Below are 10427 nucleotides of genomic sequence, written 5' to 3' on the forward strand. Positions count from 1 at the left end.
AGGAAAGTGACTTCATTGGCCCTCCCTGACTTTATGAACTTCTACTGCTAAGGGCTCCGAAACTCACAGTCAGATTGTAGAGAATGTCCACTACCTCCTAAAGAAAAACGACCTCGATTCAAAATACTGAAAATGCAGGCCTGAATTAGGAATGCTGGGTTAAAGTAAGCTTGATATTAAGAGTTAAAAGTAGGGCTGGGGTTGGCGCTCAGTGGCAGAGTGCTTGCCTGGCAGGTGTGAGGCACTGGGCTCAATCCTCAGCACCACATAAAAATAAAGAAATAAAAAACAAGGTATTGTGTCCACCTACAACCAAAACATTTTTTAAAAAAGTTAAAATATTGAGGAGATCATCTTATCCAATGCCTCTTTATAGATGAAAGTGCTGAGGTCCAGAGACCAGCCCCCAATCTCAAAATTCTGGGGAAAAAATTTGTAAAAGTACTCCTGACCTTTAGATTGTTGCTTTACTTAAAATTCTCAAGAGTCCTCAACTTTTCCCTATATTTAATTTAAGAGTTGACTGAGATCCAAAACTTAAGAAACTAAAACTAAAGAGGAGGCGTAGGTAGTAAAATGACTTGGGAAGACAAATGGACCAAATTTGACTGGTTTGATTCTAACAGTTATTAGTTGTTGACACTATATGCCAAGCACTATGCACTTTTTATTGTCTATCTCGAATAGTCCAATGATTTCATTCTTAGTGCAGCCTTCAAATTGAACAATCACTGACAGCTATAAAAGCTATTTTCCTACAGTCTTCTTTGGCTATATAATACAAAAGAGTTTGTTCTGAACAGATAGAGATATAACAACTCAAAATTCTGTTAGTTCATATCCTTTGACCCAGCAATTCTGCTTTTATAAATTTATCTTAAGGAAATAATCATTAATGAATTAAAGATTTGACTCTAAGATTGTTTACTGTAATAGTCTTTGAAATGTGGAAATAAAGTAATGGTCAACAAAGGGAACTAATCATTCATACACTGGAATATTCTGAAGACATTAAGAATGAGATAGTTGATGAATATTTATCAGCATGGAAAGACATTCACAAAATATTTCAAAGTAATAAAAGCAGGTCACAAAATTGTATGCTCAGAATGATTCTGTTTTTGAAAGGGTAACTGGTTATTTTGGAAGATGGAATTATCAGCAACTTTTACTTTTCCCTCTTTTGCTTACCTGCATTAAAAATCAACAGCAAATGTTTATTGTTTTGAAATTAAAGCAAATATATTTTAATATGTTTCTAGCTCTGATTCTGATCAAAATGCCCGTCATTGGCAAAGTGTTATACCAAAGACTAGCAGGTGATAATGCAGTACAATTTAGCACAATAAAGAACAAGAGTCTTAGACTGGAGAGTGGGTACACACCTATAATCCCAGTGACTCAAGAAGCTTAGACAGGAGGATCGTAAGTTTGAGGCCAGCCTGGGTAACTTAGTAAGACCCTTTCTCAACATAAATAAAAAGGGGCTGGGGATGTAGTTCAGTGGTAAAGCATCCCTGGGTTCAATCCCCAGTCTCTCTCTCTCTCTCACACACACACACACACACACACACACACACTAATCTTAACTACTGTAGTTAGGTTATTAATCAAAATTAATAAGGGTATCAATCATTCTAGTTCTGCCCTCTTTAAGATGTATCATTTTGAAAAATGTCTTTCTAAATCTTAAAAACAATAATAATAATAATAATAGCTAACATATATGAAGAGTTTACTTTGTCCTAGTCACTGTGCTAAGTAATTTTTACCATCACATCCCCATAGCAGCTGATGAGGAAACAGGCTTAAATAGGGACTAAGTAAATAATTTGCCTCCGTTTACAATACATCATAGTTGTATTCTTAGAATTAAGTGCAAGGGAGGCATTTAAAGTACTTAGCCTAATGCGTCTGTGTGTGTGTGTGTGTGTGTGTGTGTGTGTGCGCGTGCACGTGCGCGCATTTGTGTTGTTGTTTTTAATAATTTAGACACAATCCTTATAACAAGTTCTGCTTTTTATAACCATCTTATAACTCACATTACCTCTTCAGGGAATCTAATTTGATTATTTAGTATGGTGTTTTGGTTTGAATTTCAACTCCACTACTAGCTCTGTGATCTTGTAAAGTACTTCTTTGTGCCTCTGTTTTTCATCTATAAAATGGGCATACTCTCGAGACTGATTTTATAGAGGTTTTTCTAGGATTTAATGAGTTAAATATAGAAAACAGTAAGAACAGTCCCTAATATATTTTTTAAAATGACAACATTTTAAGTTCTTTGTTGTACTTTAATATAAAGGTGTCACTGTGAGTTCTTTATGTTGATTTATGAACATACTGTAATTTAACACCAAAGGTTATGTAAATGCATGGCCTGTCAGAAGTCATAGTGGGTAGTTGTCCCTATTTAAAAGAAAACAATGTAGCATTTACATGTGATCATATTAACAAAACAGAGGTTAAATCCAAGAGTGGATAAAGATTACCAGTCCTTTCAGTCTTAACTTTTCCAAAATCAGGTTAGCTGTGAATTCTTCAAAACAAAGAATCTGGCATATATAAGACTTTATTGTGCACTGTATTTATTATATTCAACTATTAGATCTAGTCTCTGAATTTATAAGACCTTTCAAAAACAGTTGAAAAATTCCACCCACAAATAAAAAATACATCTCCAATTTTATAATTTCTGTCTATATTATTATTTCTGCAGTAATCTAAGAAAGGTTTAAGAATCAACTACATTAAGGTAATATTACTTATAAAATTTTTCATCAAAAAGATTAGAATTAAGAACCTTGCAACAGGAAAAAAATTCACATTAATTAAAAGTATCTTTCAGGTTAAGCCATAAATGACACACTGTCTTCCCCCAACCCTGTGTGTGTGTGTGTGTGTGTGTGTGTATGTGTGTGTGTATGCATAATTAAAATATTAATTGTATCAGTATAAAAATAGCTAGTTAAAATAAACATTTTGGAATTTTCACAAAATTCCAATATTATACTCCAAAGTATAATATTAACTTATATTCCTTCCCAATACAAGCCATAAATAGAATCTGTGATAATTTTATAATTTATAGTTTTAAAATTACCAGTGATATGTGTCTCTAGAATAGTCAGCTTCATATAACAAAGTAATTAGTAAGAGCATGGAAACTTACTTTCTTCCTCTGAAATTCAATTCCTGTGTTAAGGACAATATTGTTTTTCTTTATAAATCCAGAATCTTTACACAAAGACCTCGCAAGCTCATTGTGCACCTTAATTATAAGGGCACCTGTGTTTCTTTGTTTATCTGGTTGGTCAGACCAGAGGATTTGATTTGTCACACTCCTCCCCTGTCCCGCCCTATTTCTCTCTTAATGAGAACAACTTAACAATAGCATCCCTACAACCTCCTAGCTCAAATCATGAATGGTGAAGAATGGCGGTATTAGCTATTGTGAGGGGGCACTTGTTGCTGAACCTTTATGTAAAGAATTAAAATCTATGGCTAGTAAGCATAGACTTGGGGGATAGAGCAATTTTAAAAAAACACAGAAGTTTCAGATTATAAAAGCCCCTCCTCAATCCTGCCCTTCTCCTCCCCGGGGAGGCAGTATGGTATTGCATAGAGTCATATGAGTCCTACCTCTGTTGTTCAGCAGCCGTGTAATCTTTGGCAAGCACGTTTGTCTCTTTGAGCCTCAATTTCTGTATAATAGAGATGAAAGTATTTACCTTATAGGTAGTTATGAAGATGATTTTTAACATTAGCGGGGAAAGTATGTGAAGTGACCACTTAATACAGATTTCTTCTCTTTTTCCTTTCAACTTTGCGTTGGGCACATTTCAAAATAGGTTTTATCTATGAACACCCATAGAATAGGCATGTGCAAAATTATTGAATATTCAAGAGATTTAGGAATTTGATGTAAGATAGAACATACATCTTTTTTATTATTAACATCTGAAAAAGAACAAAAGGAGCTCCATTCATTCAGCAAGTGTTCATTGAATGCCTAGTAGGTCTAGGCCTCATGCTATCCACTGAGAGTAGAGTTGTCTTCTATTCTTGAGAAGATAACAGCCTGAGGGAATGGACAGTAGGCAAGGCAATGACAGATAGTGACAATAATATTAACAAATATTAACAAAGAAAGAAGCATGAGGGCTCTGGGAGCTTAGAATAGGGGTATCCAAAACAATCTGGGAATGCAGGCGGGAAAGGAAGGAAGGCAGTTCTAGGGGAGTCCTGGGAGGAGAAATGACTCCAGAATTGAGTTTTAAAGAAGCTAGTTATAAAATTGAACATCAAAACTTAATAAAGGTGCCTATTTAAAAAGAGCCACTTTATGTAGTTGTAAATATTGTATTCCATTGTTGAATGAGACCACATTGTAATTTTGTTGATTATTATGAATATAACAGAATTTGTGCATTCCCTAATATTTCATCACATGAGATTTTAATTGGGAACAATGAATAAGTGCTGTTTTCAAGTAAGCCTGTGAGCATATGTTCAGAAACATTTGATTTAGAGTCTTTGCTCTAACAGTTTTAACTATTCTTAGTTGCTCCTTAACAGTTGCAGTTTGTACTTAATAGATTCGGTAATTAATTGCTTGGTAGTAGAAAATAATATGGCCAATCATGATATGTAGGAAATGATAAGAAAAAGAGTACTCAGTCTTTATGCAGGTTGTGGTGCTGAAAAGCACCTCAGAGAGGTTGTTCATATCATCCTTGTCATTTTACTGATGAGTAAAGTCAGATCCATGGATCTGTCCAAGTTCATGTAACTTGAAAGAAGCAGACCCAGGAACAGAACCCATTTGGCAATGGCTACCATTTACTGAACATTTCCAACTTTCTGACATAATAACTAAAATCTCTGAATAATATTTCATTTTTTGGCATTTCTAATCTAGTATTATTCCTCAAATCATGTTAGAACAGAGCAGGAATTAGTACTTTTAAAAAGTAAATATTTGTTGTGTGGCTACCAGTGAATTAAGCATAGAGTTCATAGACAACTTGTTTGATTAGCTGGTTACTGTATTTCTTTCAAAGCTAACTTTAATCTGTGTATTTCGGATTTTGCTCCTAGGATTCTCCTCTAGGAGTTTGATTTAATTCAGTTCAATTCAACAAATATTTATTGAGTTCTTCTGATAGGCAAAGCAAATCTTTCTGTTTCATTCTAGATATCAGGCTTTGTGAGCACCCATATCATGCTGGGAAAGATCTCCAGCTTGAGAGATATAGGTGCACATTCAAATCACTTCACAACTCTCTTAGGGGTATTGGGCAAGTGACCTACTTCCCTTATCTGTAAGAGTGTGAATTAAACCTACCTGAAAGGGTTGTTCTGTGGATTAAATGGAGTAAAACATGTAAATGGAATCCATTTTATTTCTGGCAATTTGCCTGCAGATTACTTATATTCATTAAGTTGAGCAGAATTCTGTTAAAGGTCATTTATGTGTGGTAGATTGCATTTACTGAATATGACTGCAACAATATCTCCTAATCCACCTGCTCTTCTGCAACATGACCTTGCTGCTTCCTCAACAACAGGAGAATCTAATTCCTCTCACCCTGCATCTTGGTCACTTTTAGTGACTCTGGGTCATGTTATCTGCTGTCTCTTCTTCCAGATGACAGGAATGCAGATTGTCATTGTGGGAGCTGTATGGTGGGAGCTGAGATAGGAGTTGGCAGGACAACGAAGCAGAAAGACCCTGAAACCTTGATGAGTATATGTGTTGTCATAGCAGCTGTGAACCACATATCAAGACTTAAACATGACAAAAGAATAAACTTATACCTTATATTTAGGGTACTGTTATTTTGTATCATGACCAATATAGTTGGAAGTACCATAATAAATCTAAAGTATCTAAATTCTCTCTCATAAAGCAGATGTCTAGTAGTAAGTAGTGCCTTTTATTTATTTATATTGGGGGGGGTACTGGGGATTGAACTCAGAGGCACTTAAACACCGAGTCACATCCCCAGCCCTATTTATATTTTATGTAGAGATAGGGTTTTACTAAGTTCCTTAGTGCCTTGATAAGTTGCTGAGGCTGGTCTTGAACTCGTGATCCTCCTGCTTTCCCCTCCCTAGCCACTGGGATTACAGGTGTGCACCACCTTTCCTGGCTAAGTAGTGCGTTTTAGTAAATTTTGAACACTAAAGCCATTTACTCCCCTTTAGGGCACATTCCCAACTTTCTGGGTAATTTATTTATCTATTTTATGTATTTATTTATTTATTTATTTTTGGTGCATGAGATCAAACCCAGGGCCTTGTGCATGCTAGGCAAGCACTGTATTACTGAGCTATAGCTATATCCTCAGCCTCTGGGTGATTTTCATACGCGCCTCATTGACTGAGCATCGTCCACATAGGCTTTCTTCTATCTCTGCCCTTTAGGTCATCAACTGACAACAATAATCCTGCTAATCCTTCAGCTCCTCCTCTCCCTGATCACCACCCTTGTTCTCTCACTGCTCCCAACCCAGTTTTCATTCTCATATTTTTCAACCCCTTGGTCCTATCCTGTGTACCTACCATGATGATATGAATGGCATTTTTACTTAGCATGAGTCATTTGGTCAACATTTCTCTGTCACCCTTTAGATCTCACTCCACTCTTCATATTTTGACATTCCACCTGGTGAGCCCTGCCCTGGCTAGCCCAAGTGGGCCACCCCTGGCTTCTCACAGTTCCTTACAGCCTCTATCACAGTTGATGTCACTCTCCTCTGTCAATTTTGCTTTGTGTGTCTGCCTAGAATATGAGCTTTTTGAGGCTGGAGACTATTTATTCATCTATATAACCATAATTCCCAGCAAAGAACACATCCAGTAGTTGGAGTGTCCCAGTTGTCCCCACCTCCATGTCTTATACCATCAATTGTTGGGATTCCTTTCCCATCTCTGCATTACCTCATTTACAAATCCTAAAGGTACATCTCAGATACCACCTCCAAGAAGTTTTTCCTCCTTTGAAGCTTCAAAGCATTTAATTGATATTTCTTTGCAGGCATTTTGATTTTGCAGTCAACTTAATGACTAAACATCTTATACTCATCCAGTAATATACTACCTGCTTAGCTGATTACTGTCATTTACTCCTCAATTATATACCTAATAATCCTGTTTTTACTGATGAGGCTCTGAAACTGAGGCTCTGAAAGTTTAGTTGACTTTGCCCCAACTCACACACTAGAAACCATGATTCATGCTCAGGTCAGAGTTCATATGCTGAACTATATTGTTTTATAAATGTTTGGACTTTTGTCCCTCATGTAAATATTTTACCCCTCTTTTTAAGCTCTTGGTGACAAAGTGCTGCCTATCAACGCATGTCACCTCCAACATCTAGTCCAGGTGCTTGCACTTAGTGAATGAAACAAAATAAACAGAAAATAACATCCTGATTTAGGGACTCTCAGAAGACATAATACTGTCTTTGGACTTCTCCCTTCACTCCTATTTCCCTCTCACTGACTCAAGGGACTTGGCTGCTAACGGGCTCACAAACTACCCTTGCAGGAGCAGGTGCTAATTCAAATAGCCTTATTAACAATCTGTGGGGCTCCTGTACTAATTACGGTGGGACTTTAACTATATCCAGTTTCACAATTCAACAGCTTCTATTTTTAACCCATTATGGTAGGATCCGCAGGAAAAGGAGCAGACAGGGATCTAGGGCTCTCCCATGCCACCCCATGTCCTGTCCCAGTGTTCCCAAGGAAACTTGTCAGAAAGCAAGAAAATAGATTAAATTAGTGAAATTGTGATTTATACCTTAAAGTTTATCTATTCCTCAACTATTTAAACATAATTCTTAAAATCAAGGTAAATATAAACACCAAGAAAATTTACCAAACTACCACAGATCATGGCAGCATAAATAGGCATCCTTTCCCCTCTACTATAGAGTTCTCTGATACATGAGTAATTCTAAACATTTCTTCCTTCCTAAATGTCACTCCTATAGCAGGAAGGGAGGACTACACCCCATGAAGTCCAGTTTGGTTTTGTTTAGTATCTGAATTTCCCATTTCGGTTTGAAATTCTTTTATTATTATTATTATTTTTTTTATTTAGCTTTTAATTTTTTACAGACTGCATTTTGATTCATTGTACACAAATGGGGTACATAATTCTGTTTCTATGGTTGTACACAATGTAGACTCATACTATTTGTGTAATCATACATGTACATAGGGTAATGATGTCTGTCTCATTCCACCACTTTTCATACCAGTTTGAAATTCTTAAAGCTGGAACTTTATTATATCTTATGGATTTAAAATTGCTAAGCACCAATTATGCACAGTGAATGTTGAATGAATAAATAATATAGCTCAGCGTTTTTCAAACATTTTATGACTGTTGCCAAAAGTACAAAAATAACTTATATTCTCTGTCTCTTTGTCTCTGTCTATATGTCTATCTCACTGAAACAAATATTTTACAAAACAATATTTATGTTAACTATCTGCAATATTCTCTGGTATTTTCTGTGCAAACCTACACTATCCTACCATGTCATCTATTTTAAATGTTGCTTATGCCCCAATAAAAACCGATTCACGACAGCACTAAGGAGTTCTGAATCCAATTTGAATCATACTGGACTAGGTATAGGAGCTGCACTTTATTTTATACATATATAAATTTAGTTACCATCATTCTTTCTTTCTCTTTTCAACTGTTAAATCAGGGCATAAATTAAAAATAAATATGTTGGGAGAAATTCTTTGCACAGAACAGACAATAGTTTTCTTCTCTAGGGTCTCAAAGTATTTAAAGTTTGCCTTGGAAACACTATGAAAGTTTGGATTCATAATTAATCATTATTGCCAGTGAAGTTTTTGCAGAATATATGTGTTCATTCTTTCTTTGGTTGCTAAGTAATAATAGCACCTAACATTACTGACCACTTACTAAGTTCTAGGTATTGTTCTTCTAATCACTTTATATGCATATCCTAAAACAACAACAACAACAAAACCACCTTTAGGGAAGAACTCTTTCATTCCCATTTCGGAGGTGAGAAAACTGAGGCAAAGAGAAGCTATGCCTGGAAAATAACAGAGACAGTAATTGAACCCAGGCATCCTGAGCCTGCATGCACATCCAAGCTAGATTGCTACATTCAAGACTTGTCTCTTCCTCTTAGCAACTGTGAAATCTTAAAAAATTTTCTAAGTAACTCTGTGTCTGTTTTGTTAATTATAAAGTGAAGCTGTGATAATAACAGTTACTATGTAAAAGACTTGTTGGAAAGATTAAGGCAGTTTATATATGCTACTTAGAATAATGCCCGACACAATGTAAGCACTTATTGTTTATACTTATTATTATGGCCTCAGAGTATCCAACATAAAACACTGTACTATACTGCCTTTATAGTTCAGAGAGGTGTTTTCCAAACTGAGAAACATCTGAGCTTAAAGGAAGGGACCCTAGATACAACGAGTTCTACTTGGATATTTTACAAAGATGGTGTGGAGAGGGAAAGGGATTTGTCTAAAGGTGTGCAGCAGACTAGACTAGAATTTGGTTTACATTTCACCACCTAGTTCCTTTCCCATCACTTCCTCCCCACTTACATTTAGTCTTTCAGTTTCTTGTGAATGATGCTGTCCTTGCACTTCATGTTCTCCATGCAGTTGTATCGATAGGAATAAACCTAAGTGCTTGATGCTGGGGAAATTCTCTTACTCCATAGACTACACCACAAGCATCTGTTTTTTGTATTTGCTCATTGCAAGCCTTTTAAATTTTATTTTATTTAAAATAGCATACTGGGTTAGAAAATACAAAATTTGGCTCTGTCACTTCTTAACCTACATTTACTCTTGATGCCTCCCTCATCCCCTATTTATCCAGGGGCCATGGCCTTCCTCCTTCTTTTCCTGTATAATCTATTCTCACATTAGCCTGAGTGAGCCTTTGAAAAACTGTCACCACTTCTCTGCTCACAATCTTTCAACTTTTTGTTTTGTTTCATTGTTGTTGTTATTCTTAGGTTAAAGAGCAATATCCTTAGAACCGGCATGTTCTGGCACCTGTCACCTTGCCTCCTTACTGTCCCTCCTTGTCTACACTCTCCTTTCAGTTCCTTGAAAACACCATCACCTCCCTACCACAAAACTTTCCATATTCTATCTCCTTTGTCTTAAATGTTCTTCTGTGGAGTTTTGTTTGGTTAATGCCCACCTTTCTTTTCAGATCAATCATCAATTATTACTTTCTCAGGGAAACCTACCCTTTTCTAAGTCATTTGTACAATTTATTATTTAGCCTTACTTTGGTTATTCCTTGATTAATCTCCATTTCCCCTGATAGATTATAAACTCTGTGAAGACAGGAATATATTCTCTCTCTCTCTCTCTCTCTCTCTCTCTCTCTCT

Source organism: Sciurus carolinensis, chromosome 1 (assembly GCF_902686445.1).
Source record: "Sciurus carolinensis chromosome 1, mSciCar1.2, whole genome shotgun sequence".
NCBI classification, from domain to species: domain Eukaryota; kingdom Metazoa; phylum Chordata; class Mammalia; order Rodentia; family Sciuridae; genus Sciurus; species Sciurus carolinensis.